The following is an 11,885-nucleotide window of genomic DNA, read 5'->3' on the forward strand; positions in this document are numbered from 1 at the left end:
AAAAATTATATAAAAATTTTAAAATTTATCTAATTCTTTTAAATATTACTTAAATTTTCAAAATTATTTATTTAAAATTAATATGAATTATATAATAATTAAATATAAAATTGTAAAAAAATCAATCATTAGCAGCGTTTATGAGAAAAACGCCGCAAAAGATAAACAATAACGACGTTTCGACCAAAAACGCCGCAACTATGTATTAAAATTTTTCAAAAAGGCACTGTTTCACTATAGAAATTTAATTTTTTTAGTGACTTAAAAATTATACAATTAGTGACGTTTTTTACAAGAGCTGCAAATATTGCAATAATAGCATATAAAAATCTATTTATGAACTGAAATTCTCCCGCTAATTTTGTTATTTCTTCTTCCTGTTTTTTATTTTCTCGGTTGTGGCGGTGGTTTTATTTTTGAACGATTTCACGATCTTTCAGTTCCAAGAAAAAAATGAGTGCGGATTCCTCTAATTCGAAACGAAGCTTCAGTTCAAATTCTTCGAACAATCAAAGTAATAGCAGCAAGAAGAGGAAAAGTAACCAGAAAACCCTAGGCATGGCTTGGGGCCGCTCCTCTTTTCGCTCTTCTCCTTTCTCTGATTTTGGAAGGTCAGTATCCCTTAAATAGGCTATGATTCTTTCGAGAAGCGTTTGCACTTTCTGTGGAGGAAACTGTAGCTGCCAAAGCTTGAGAACTCAAACCGAAAAAAAAATTAAAAAGAGCTCTTAAAACCCCAAAATACCTAAAAATAAATGGCTCTGAAATTCAATCCCATCACTTTTCAATCTCAGAAGCTCCCTTCATTTGCTCTTCCACCAATGGCCGGCCTCCCAAGTTTTTCATGGCCTCTACTCTTCGTTTTGGTTCCAAGTTCGTCTCTTTCTTTCATATTTTATCGTTAAATCATGGATTTTGATTCTTCTTCCGTTATTTTACCTGATTTTGCATCTTGGTCTTTTTTCTTTTCTGCTAACTAACATATATCTTGTGATCTTAATGTTCTTGTTGTTTAATGGTAAGGTCGTTCTTTTCTGTTTGGGATAATACTTTCAATTTAGAAACGATTGAAATAAGGTTCGTTTCTTATTAAATGTTTATACTTTCTAGCTCAGTATTATGTTTTTGTGTATGTAAGGTTTACTGATTAAGGTGCAAGAATAGGGAAAACACGTTTCTTTAAATAATTTTTGCTCTCTCTTTCTTTTTTAATTTGTGTTTTCCTTCTTTATTTGATCTTTTTCTGATTTGGTTTCATGTTTGGTGGGTTGTTTTGTATTTTTATTATAAAAATGAGACTTTGATAACTTGGTTTTAGACTTGAGCTATGTGCTTCATTGGAATTATCGCCTGATAAGGATCTTGAGAGTGAAAGAGGCCCATGTGTCATATTTAAGTTTCTAGCTTTATGTAGCTATTATGCGAAGGCTCCATGGTTTTTTTTGCCCTTAGCATATTCTCTAGTATATTAATCTTGATGCGCGTGTTTCTTGTTGGATTTGAAGATTTGTTTAACTGTAAGATATGCTGGTTTCTTATTTTGATGTGGACAGCTTCCATTGTTAAATGTGTTTTGGATGGTTTGAACGAAAGATGTAAGATCAAAGCAATGTGGAACATGTTTTTCGATAGCTTGTTCTTATCAATAGTTTTTTTTTTTTTTTTTGTGATGTTAACTTTCAAGAAAAATCAATTATTTGGTTTTTCCTGCTTCATGTCTCGTCTTTTTTAGAGGAGTTAACGAAATCGAAAATACCCTGTAAATTGTATTTTATAAATATTCTTAACCATTGTTGATTATCTGGTCTCTTTGCTGTAATCTATGATGTTAGGGCCTTCACTAATTTTCTATTTGTCTATTAATGTGCAGGAGCTGCGACATTATACTTGTTGATGCATTTAGTTGGCTTGCAGTTTATGGTTATATAGTAGAAGAGATAAGCATAGAGAAATGGTCGATTAACTATTGAACCTTAACTCCAATGAAATGGTATTCCTTGTGGAGCTTTGATAATTTTATTTATCTGTCTTACTTTTTGTAATGAATAGTGTCAACTATCATTTTGCCATATTATTGAATTATTATGGATCTTGTTTTGTTTGCTCAAGGGGTTCCTTACCAGCTTGACCAGCTTGCTAACACATTGTCAGCCTTCTTCACTACAAAATGTAAACCTGCGGATGAGGGTGCTTTTACAAATGCAATTTGTGAAGTAAAACATGAAAATGAGGTTTTATGTTTGAAGGATGCCTCAAAGGATGCAAGTTTTTCTGAAGCAGGTAATTCCTTTGAATGGAGGAAGCAAGCTACTGAAGAAAATGATAAGCTTATGTATGAAAATACTGATAAAACAGTAATTGATGGGCCAAGTAACAGCTATAGTGAAAAACCTGAGGAAGTAAAGGTAGTAGAACAGAGTAATCTGCAGGAGGAGGATGAAAGCATGGCAAATGACAGACTTCAGTCCTGTCCTGAATAGTCCTCTTCATCTGTTAGTAGCCATTGTTTTGACAATCATGGTAACATCAACAGTCATTGGACCTTCCAAGCATCGGCATTCAACTCTTGGGGATCCCAATTTTGTGGAGAATTACTTCAAGGTATTGAATAGATTAATGATTTCCTTTTCTCACATTGCTGTGCGATATTTGATTAGTTCTCTATAATCCTTTGTGATATTTGCTTCAAGCCAATTGTTCTGTCCCCCTCAATTATTAGGAATGTTAAACCTTTATGTGGCTAATTGTTTGAGTATGCCTTATTGAGTTAATTACCAGTGTATTCTGTAAACTGGCATATGGTGATTGCCATAGTTTCACTTGAAGTTTATTGAATTCCTGGTAGTGGCCCAAGTAGCACAATATGTTTTGTTTATCGAGCATTTCATTGTGGTAACTTTTTCGCTGAACTTGTTTATATCAATAGTAATTGATTAACTGGACTGTTAATATTAATGCTTTCTTGGCTTCCCTTTGAAAGGGCATTCATGCATTTGAGTTGTTTATGTCTATAGATATTGTTATAACAGCTACACACTGATGAGTCTTTTAATTATTGTAGAATTCAAGGCTGCATTTTATTGGAACCTGGAGAAATAGATATCGTAACCGTTTTCGTAGTTTGTCAAATGGATTTACGAAGTCTCATTTGAATGTCTCTGCTAGTACTCAAAAGACTCCCATTATCCATATTGACATGGTAATTGAGCTTTTAAGCTTGACTTTTTGTTGTCTATCCTCTTACTTTTTTAATACCATAGTTGATTGATAATACATAATTGATAATGTGGTATATGGGATTAGACTTTTAGGATGAATTACAAATCTGTAGATGTCTATTGAGGACTACCTTTTCTTCTTTGTACATGTGGTTTTGGATTGATACTAATATGTTGCTTGAGGACTATTTTTTGTCTCGGTGGTTATCGAGAGCCATCTGAATTAAATGACAAGCTCAGAGGTGTATGCCATTCGGACAATCCAACTCTTACGCAAATTATCCCTTTCGAGATTATGGTTGGTTTTTATCTAAGTTATATTTCTACATTTTCTGTAATATTTTAGTTGGAGAGCTTTTATTCAACATGAGATTGATAAACTTTTATTATGCTTCAGGAATTAAGGTAGGAATGTTTGTTAGAGATGTCAAGAGTCTATGATGAAGATGTTTCAGCAGTCGCAAAATCCGCCATCTTAAACATTTGTTTTCTTATTGTAAGAATATTTTTAACATTGTAACTTTTAACATTATTGTAAGAATATTTTGAATTATACTTCAGTTATCAATCTATATCATATATCTTTCTTTGAATTTGAAGTATATTTAGATTTGCTGTTTTTGGTTGGATTTCATGCTACAGGAAGGGTTGTATATAGATGAAAATTGAATGTTAGAAATTTGCCAAAGTTAGTGGCATTTTTAATAAACGCTGCTAAAGAACGATACTTTTAGCAGTGTTTGTGACAAAAAAGTTGCTAAAAGTCTTTTTCTATATTGGCGTTTGTGATAAAAGCGCCGCTAAAGATCATGCTCTTTAGCGGTGTTTGTGATAAAAGCGGCGTTAAAGGTCATGTTCTTTAGCGGCATTTGTGATAAAGTGTCGCTGAAAGTCATGTTCTTTAGCGGTGTTTGTGGGTAAAGCGCCGTTAAAGGTTATGTTCTTTAGCGGCATTTTTTATAAAAGCGCCACTAAAGGTCATGTTCTATAGCGGCTTTTTTCACATAAACGCTGTAAAATTTAGCGACGTTGTTTATAGCATCATTTTTTTGCGGCGCTTGTGAAAGCGTTGCAAATAGTTTTAGCGGCACTCAAAAGCGCCGCTATAAGCCTAAAAAAAGGCCTCTAAAAGCTTGTTTTGCTGCAGTGGATCCTTATCTCAGCCAACAAGCTACCATCATCACAAATACTAAGCTCAGCAAACATTACTCGCAATTGAAATGCTTTTTTTCTACTCAGTGCATCAACTACAACATTTACTTTCCCAATATGGTAATTGATTATACAATCATAATCTTTTAATAGCTCAATCCAACAATGTTGTCTCAAATTCCTCTCTTTTTGGGAGAAGAGGTATTTTAGACTCATTGTAACACCTTTCACTCGACCTAATCATCGAGTTTGAGCTACGGGATGCCACAACTGTTATCAGAATAACTATTGTCAGGAATATCAAAATTAAATAATTAAAAGCAACCTAACATCACATAATGCAATTACTTTTCGTTAATTAAACGTTTTTGAAACTCAATCGAGTTTACGACAACCTAAATACTAAACCGAACATGAAATAGGACCAAATTGTAAAGTTTTTAAATCACAGAACATGTATCGACACCCATCCTAGGTACCGATACCATTTTAAGATTCAATGTTTTGGAAAATCCAATTAAATCAATAGATATTGATGCTAAGCTTGAGGTATCGATACCTTTCCTTAGTACCGATACCATTTTTGCATTCTATTTTGCGACATTTTTTAAAATATAACATATTACCAAGCATACACACATATATACATACCCATTAACCAGTCCAAAGTTAATCATCCATCAAGATTCAAACCAAGATTACCATCCAAAATGACACATATATTAACCCTATATACATGCTATAAAACCAATATTAAAATGAGACAAAAGACTACCAAAACAAAGGTGGGATAGTGTTCTCCAAGTTGATCTAACTGATGAGTTCCACAAATCGACAATCTATAGAAATGGAAAATAACAGAGTAATCATTTAGAATGTTTAGTAAGTTCAAATGAAATAAACAATAATTTACCTTAACATACAAATTATAATTTTCAAACTATTGGTTCGATACAATAAACCTGACATAGTATTTCTGTAACCCCCTAAACCTAGCCTAAACGTTATGGTCAAATCTTGAATATCACATTGGCCATGATGATGCCACGTAAAACATTTAGCTATTTTCTTGCAAAAATCATTATCTCTTTTATTCAAAATCAGCGTGTTGATTTGCTTGAGAAAATCTAAAGTAATCTCTTTGAACTTATTTAGAAAGATATTTTCAGAAATTGAATAATCTTTGAAAAGTCCAAGTTTGAGCATTTGAAGTAAACATCGTAACTTGAAAATGTTGCAACGGAAGATTGACAGAAATCGTATTTGTTGATTTAAAATCATTTCGAATATTGTATATGCTTAAATAATTTCAAATGAATGTCTTTATGTGAATTGAAGTGTATATGTATAATTTTGAATAAGTCTTGAACATATTTCAAAGTTTAAATGTTAAGTATATTTATATATAAATGGAAATATCGAATAGGTAATAATATACATATATAGTTATTTCGTATAAGTGTAAGTATATGTAAAGTTTTGTATTAAATTTAGTTAAGTAGCAGGATATATATATGTGTGAGTGTTTATGAAATTATTAAATGTTTGAGCTGAATTAAAGATAAGATTTACAAAATCTTCATTGTTTGATTATGGTGTACTACGAATATGTGGTTGCTGTAAAGAATTATTTGAGAAAGTACTTTGTATATGTGAAATGGAACTTTCAGGTTTAAAACCTAGTAGGCTTAAGGCCGGTGAAATAATTCGGACTTTATGTCTAGCAGGCTTTGTGCCGGTGAAATAATTCGGACGATAAGTCTAGTAGGCTAATTACCGGTGAATTGAATCGGGTTTCTGAAACCTAGCAGGCTAATTGCTGGTGAATTTGTTTAAATATGTGAATTGAACAGATTTCAGTAATTGAGGAAGTTTATATTTCTATTCGGTATATATTACTGATAAATTTTGTGTTTATATCTCTGGAATTACTAAATGAAATTGAAAGGTATATACAAATTGATATATGTGTGATTGTTTAAGATATTAAAGAAATATATCTATGTGCATATTGAATCTTAAATAGGTATACATATCATCTGCAAGGAATTTTTATCATGGAAGTATTTGATTATTTATGATTAATATACTGAGACAAATGTGATAGATTATGAAAGGTGGATAATGCATTTATATTTATAATGAATAAATGTACCGTAAGTACACATATATCTTTATTAATTGTTTATAAGAAAAGTATGAGCTTAATAAACCTTTATATTTTTGTGAAGTATATTTATGTATGTAAATATGTATGCATTTCATATATATATATATATATATATATATATATATATATATATATGTTTATCGATGAATTTATTAAATCTCTTTGAATTCATGATTTATAATTTGACAAATAAAGATGTGTTACGCTATATAAATATACATTTGTATATTCGATTTTAGATGTTAAAGAATATATATAAGTAATTATTGGGTTATATCTTGATGTATATGTATATTTGATTCAGTGTATCACTTAATAGCAAAGTGAAGATTTTAATGTTTATTTATAGAGTAAGAAAATTATTCGATATTTATGTAATATATTCTTGAAATTTTGATGTGCTATGGACTTACTAAGCTATAGTAGCTTATTTTATTTGTTTATGTCTTTTTTTTTTATAGTTATTAAAGATCAAGCTTCAAGTTTGGGAATCGTCAGCAAGATCATCACCCTATCCGTAGTCTTGGTATTTAAAATGTTTGTTTTTAAATTTTAATTATGGCATGTAAAAAAAACTAGATTAATAAATTGTAAGTTGTATTTTGTAATAGTGGGAGTCCATAAATTTTAAATATGATAATGGTTTAAGTTTTATCAAGTTTTAATTTATGTATGTTTTGAAAGGAATTATGCATGGTAATGCCTCCTAACCCTAATTTGGTGACAAATATGGGTTAGAGGTGTTACATTTCACACTTGAGGAGCTTGAATATAAGAATTTTCATTATACTTTAGTTAAGTTTTCATAGTTTAGTTTAAATTCAAAAAAGAGAGAGTGTATTTTGAGTATTTTATTGACCTTAGGGGCTGAATGAGGCCCAAAGGCAACCTAACGTAGTTAGTGAGTGTGCAAGAGACCATCTGAAGGCGTAAAAACTCAATACTAATCGCTATGCTGCAACATGGGAAGTTCGATGTCGCAACATAGGGAGTAGAATGCAAGAATCTTGATATTGCCTTCGATGTCGCAAAACAGCCATGGGATGTCGCAACACATCCCTGAAGCTACCCTAAACTTGAGCATACAGCCTTCGATGTCGCGACACAGACACTAGGGTGTCGCGACATCAGTCTTGTACAGGAAATACTTACGAGCCACGGGCGTTTTGGTCTGTACAATCAAAAGTTAAAGAGCGTCAACTGACCTAGGGTTAAGGACGATGGCAACCCTAACTCTATAAATAGGCTCTTAAACACTTGTTAAGGGACAACTTTTGATATTCTTAAGTTTCCTTTGTAATTTTAGTTTTAGCTTTTCCTTTCTTTTAGGTTTTAGGTTTATTTTAGTTCTTCGTATTCATGTTATTTGGAGAAGCTGCTTTTTAGACTTGGAACATATCTTGTGGATTCTGCGCTTATAATTAATTAAATACAATTCAAGATTCTCTAAACCTTCCTCTTGATTTATTCTTTATGCATATCTTATTTTTCAAGATTATTATTTTCATGAGATCCATGGGGAACTAATCCTCTTATGGGGGATTAGCGAATGAAGGTGTGATTAACTGATTACTATATAGAGTTTTCTTAATGGATCAGCTATTTGGGAGGGGAATAACTTAAACCCTAGGCTTGACGACCCTCGAAAGTCATTTTGGTGGAATTGACCCAAAATTGGTATAGCTTATCCGTAAAGACCTTATCCCCAAATCGGTCTAGACTGTGAGGTCAAGAGATAAGTAGTTCTTGTCAACTCATTAGTTTAGTGGAAGATCGAGAGATCCTGCTAGGTTAATGACTAGTTGATTGAATAGAAACCAGAAATAGGAGTTAGCTATGACCACTAAAACAAGCTAAACACCCATAGCTAGATTTGATACAGTTTACAAAATAGTTTTCCATAGTTTCTTTATTTATGCTATTTTAGTTATTAAATTATAAAAAACCCAAAAATCTCTTATTTATGTTTTTATCGTATTATGATTTATTTAAAATACTAATTAGATCTATTTGTGTTTAGGTTAGAATTAATTTAGTGTTCGCTTCCCTTAGATACGATCCTCAGATTACTTACTACTAGGTTGTACTATATTACAACTTAACTTGTATACTTGCGGACAACACTTTATTTTATATCTTTTGTGCAGTATTCTCACTCGAAACGTTAGTGCGTCCAGAGGCGATCACATCTCCACTGTTGTGTAAACAATCAATGGCACCTTCATGTGCTAGATATTGGGATTGGCCAAATATTCTATCGGGATGCATGCTTGAATTCTCGGATTGACGTATGGCATCCATTCAAACTATAGTACGAAAAATGATAGTCGATACCATGCCCAAGAATGTAGAAGGAGTATGCAACCACCAATTTTAATTTTTTGTGGTTGCGTCGCTCGATACATCTCTTGGTACAACGTAGCCAACATGACTAATCCCCAACTGAGTCAGCCTGCTTCTTTCAAGTCGATGATTTGTAGTAGTCACCTTAAATGTACTAGATTTCAATATTTATAGGGCATTAAAACACCCCCAATTAACCTTAGGATGAATGATCAGGTGTGTTGTTCTCTTTCAAGGGCACTTGAGGTGTTGTCGAGATAACTAAAATTATCTTCCAACCATTCATCTCTATCCGCTACCAAAAAACTTGTTCAGCACCTTGCCTAATAGTTGCTTGCAAATGCCGCTCCAACTGCCAACGATCATTGATCCTGTTACGACTGGTCCATCCACTGGTAAACCGAGGTCTAAAGCTACGCCCTTAAGTGTGATTGTACACTCACCATATGAAAAATGGAAGATGAAATGTATGTGTCTTAGGTCTCCATCTTTCCACCAACATGCTAATAAGTGTGAGACCCAATCTACACCCCCTAACATACGAGACATGTGCAAGAATCTCGACTCTTGCAAGTATCGTTTAATTACACACGATGCATTCGATGATAGATTGTGTACGTATGTCTCCAAAATTCAATCTTTAGCTTGAATGTAAAAAAATCAAATTTAATAATCTTAACAACTTAATAATGAACTTAATTAAAATTAAAAAATGAAAAATATTTTATTACCATTTGCAATTGGACGTCGAAAATGTGGTTGTAATTGGAACGAATAAGAGTATTTGTTGTTATAAAAATCAATTAAAACAAATAAAATACGAAATAGATGATTAAACAACAAGAATTTTAAAGAAATTTAATGAAAAATTGAAAACTAAAAACTTGAGAGAATTGGATTTGAATGCAAAATGAAGAAGATGGCCAGGGTTTATATAGTAAATAAACTAGTCATTTTATAGCCATTGGGTTTTGTGACTGTTGCAATTTTACTATTGGAAAAGTTGGGAAATACGTCCCGCAGGACGCACTTTCCTGCCACATAAGCAAAAAACGCATTCTGCTGGACGCGTTTTCACTTCTATCTCCAAAATCGGCCTATTTCCCTAAATATCCCAAAAATCAGCCTAAAACTCTATTTTTTTAAATTAGATTTTAAAAAAAAATCAATTTTAGCCTTAACCAATTAATAATAAATTTTATATAATTAATCACAAATAATAATAAATTTTATATAATTAATCATAAATAAATAATAATATGATTAATAAAGAATAGATACAAATATAATTAATATTTTTATAAAATTTTAATTATTTATTACAAGTTTTATTTCACATAAATGTAAATTTAATATATATTTTATTATTCAACATAAAATACAAATTTTGATTATATATTTTTTACATTTATAAAAATTTAATGCAATATCCTTAATAGTCATTTTCTACTCTCATCTGACTGCTATCATTGCGTTTGAATTCAAACACATATCCCACCGCTAGTTTTAATCTCACCACTATAATATCCAATCTCATCGTCATAGTAAGTAATCTCACCGTCACTACTGTTTTTAATTTCATCGAAGCTGACCACACAGCCTATCCAAAGGAAGCCTTAGTCTACTTGTGATAAAAGTTACACTTATGCCTTTTTACGACCAAAAAAAATAAAAAAAATGTAATTTAGTCCAAATGTTATCCTTATCACACCAATACATGATTCACATTGTTCTCATGCTAACTAATCATTATTGACTCATATATTTCTCTATTTAGTCAAATTGTATTTTAGTTTTCATACATTTCAAAAATACGATTAGGTTATTTTTCACATCCACAATTTTTTACAGTGATTTATATTCCAATATCAAATTAATTCCTTATGCTCTCTCTTTAATTGACTCATTTACATTTTTCTAAAATACTCACTACGCTAAATCCTAGAACAATATCAAATGTTGTGCTGAAAATTTTAGGCGTTACATATATAATATAACTTATTATTAATTAAACTTTAGGTAATAAATGAGTCAATATTTTTTTTATTAATTTTACTTTTCATGCAAAAACCATTGATGACATGTTAAAGTATGCCCAAAGATATTCTCATTATCATATTGGCATAAAGATAAATTTAGCCCCTAATGTTTATTCATTTTGTCATTTTGGCCCTTATTTTTTGGGTTTTTTTGGCCCTCAACCTTTAAAATTTAGTCAAATTGCTTGCTTTTGGATGGAAAAGCTAACTGAATTGTTAAAACTTTAATAACATTAATGTGGCCGACAGTCCACATGTAATTCATAAAAATTTTAGAAAAATTAATAAAAATATTTAAAATCAACAAATTTAAAAAAGTTCATAAAAACTTTTAGAAAATTTATCCAACAGTGAAATATATGCAAAACTCAAGAGGAGTTGTCAAACCAATGCCATTACAAATTTAATAGTTTAGTAGATTTTTCTATAAAAAGCAAGCAACTTGACTAAATTTTAAAGGTTGTCAAAATGACTTTAAAATCAATAAGGGCCAAAATGATAAAATGAGTAAACATTAGTGGTTAAATTTATCTTTAGGTCTATTATATTCAATCTTTATTTCTATATATTAAATAATTTGATTCATAATAAAGTCCCTTTAATGATACTATTATTCTTAAATTGTCATTAGTCAAGTATTATTATAGGTTAAGACAACAATAATAATACATTTAGACTAATGTATTATTATAGGCAAGGAAAACAATAATACATTAAAATTAATATGTGGTTTAAACCACCAAATATAAATTCTTACGACAAAATAACAGTAATTATCAGTATGGAGCAATAGGGTCGAATCCATAGGGATTGGCTATCTAATTTCACCTTTTTTCGCGACCAGAATCGCTGTCGCGGTCACAGTCGTGCCCACGACCTATGTAAAAATGCTGAAAATAAAAGTAAAACTGGGGGTTTAAATTGATTAAGATAATAAAATAAGGAAACATGAAAATAAAATAA

General features: G+C 31.1%; 1 long non-coding RNA gene across 4 annotated transcripts; it reads left to right on the forward strand.

The window, feature by feature from the left end:
- The first annotated feature begins 343 nt into the window (after positions 1-343).
- LOC105788296 (uncharacterized) lies at positions 344-3,416 on the forward strand. 4 transcript variants are annotated; one of them, XR_008192872.1, is made up of 5 exons: positions 344-611; positions 795-1,077; positions 1,871-1,990; positions 2,110-2,601; positions 3,062-3,416. It is a non-coding gene; the product is annotated as an uncharacterized LOC105788296 (long non-coding RNA). The 4 variants fall into 4 exon arrangements; XR_008192871.1 differs by having other exon boundaries at positions 348-611; positions 795-873; XR_008192870.1 differs by having other exon boundaries at positions 349-1,077.
- The last annotated feature ends 8,469 nt before the right edge of the window (positions 3,417-11,885 follow it).

The sequence above is a fragment of the Gossypium raimondii genome, chromosome 2 (genome assembly GCF_025698545.1).
Source record: "Gossypium raimondii isolate GPD5lz chromosome 2, ASM2569854v1, whole genome shotgun sequence".
Lineage (NCBI taxonomy): Eukaryota > Viridiplantae > Streptophyta > Magnoliopsida > Malvales > Malvaceae > Gossypium > Gossypium raimondii.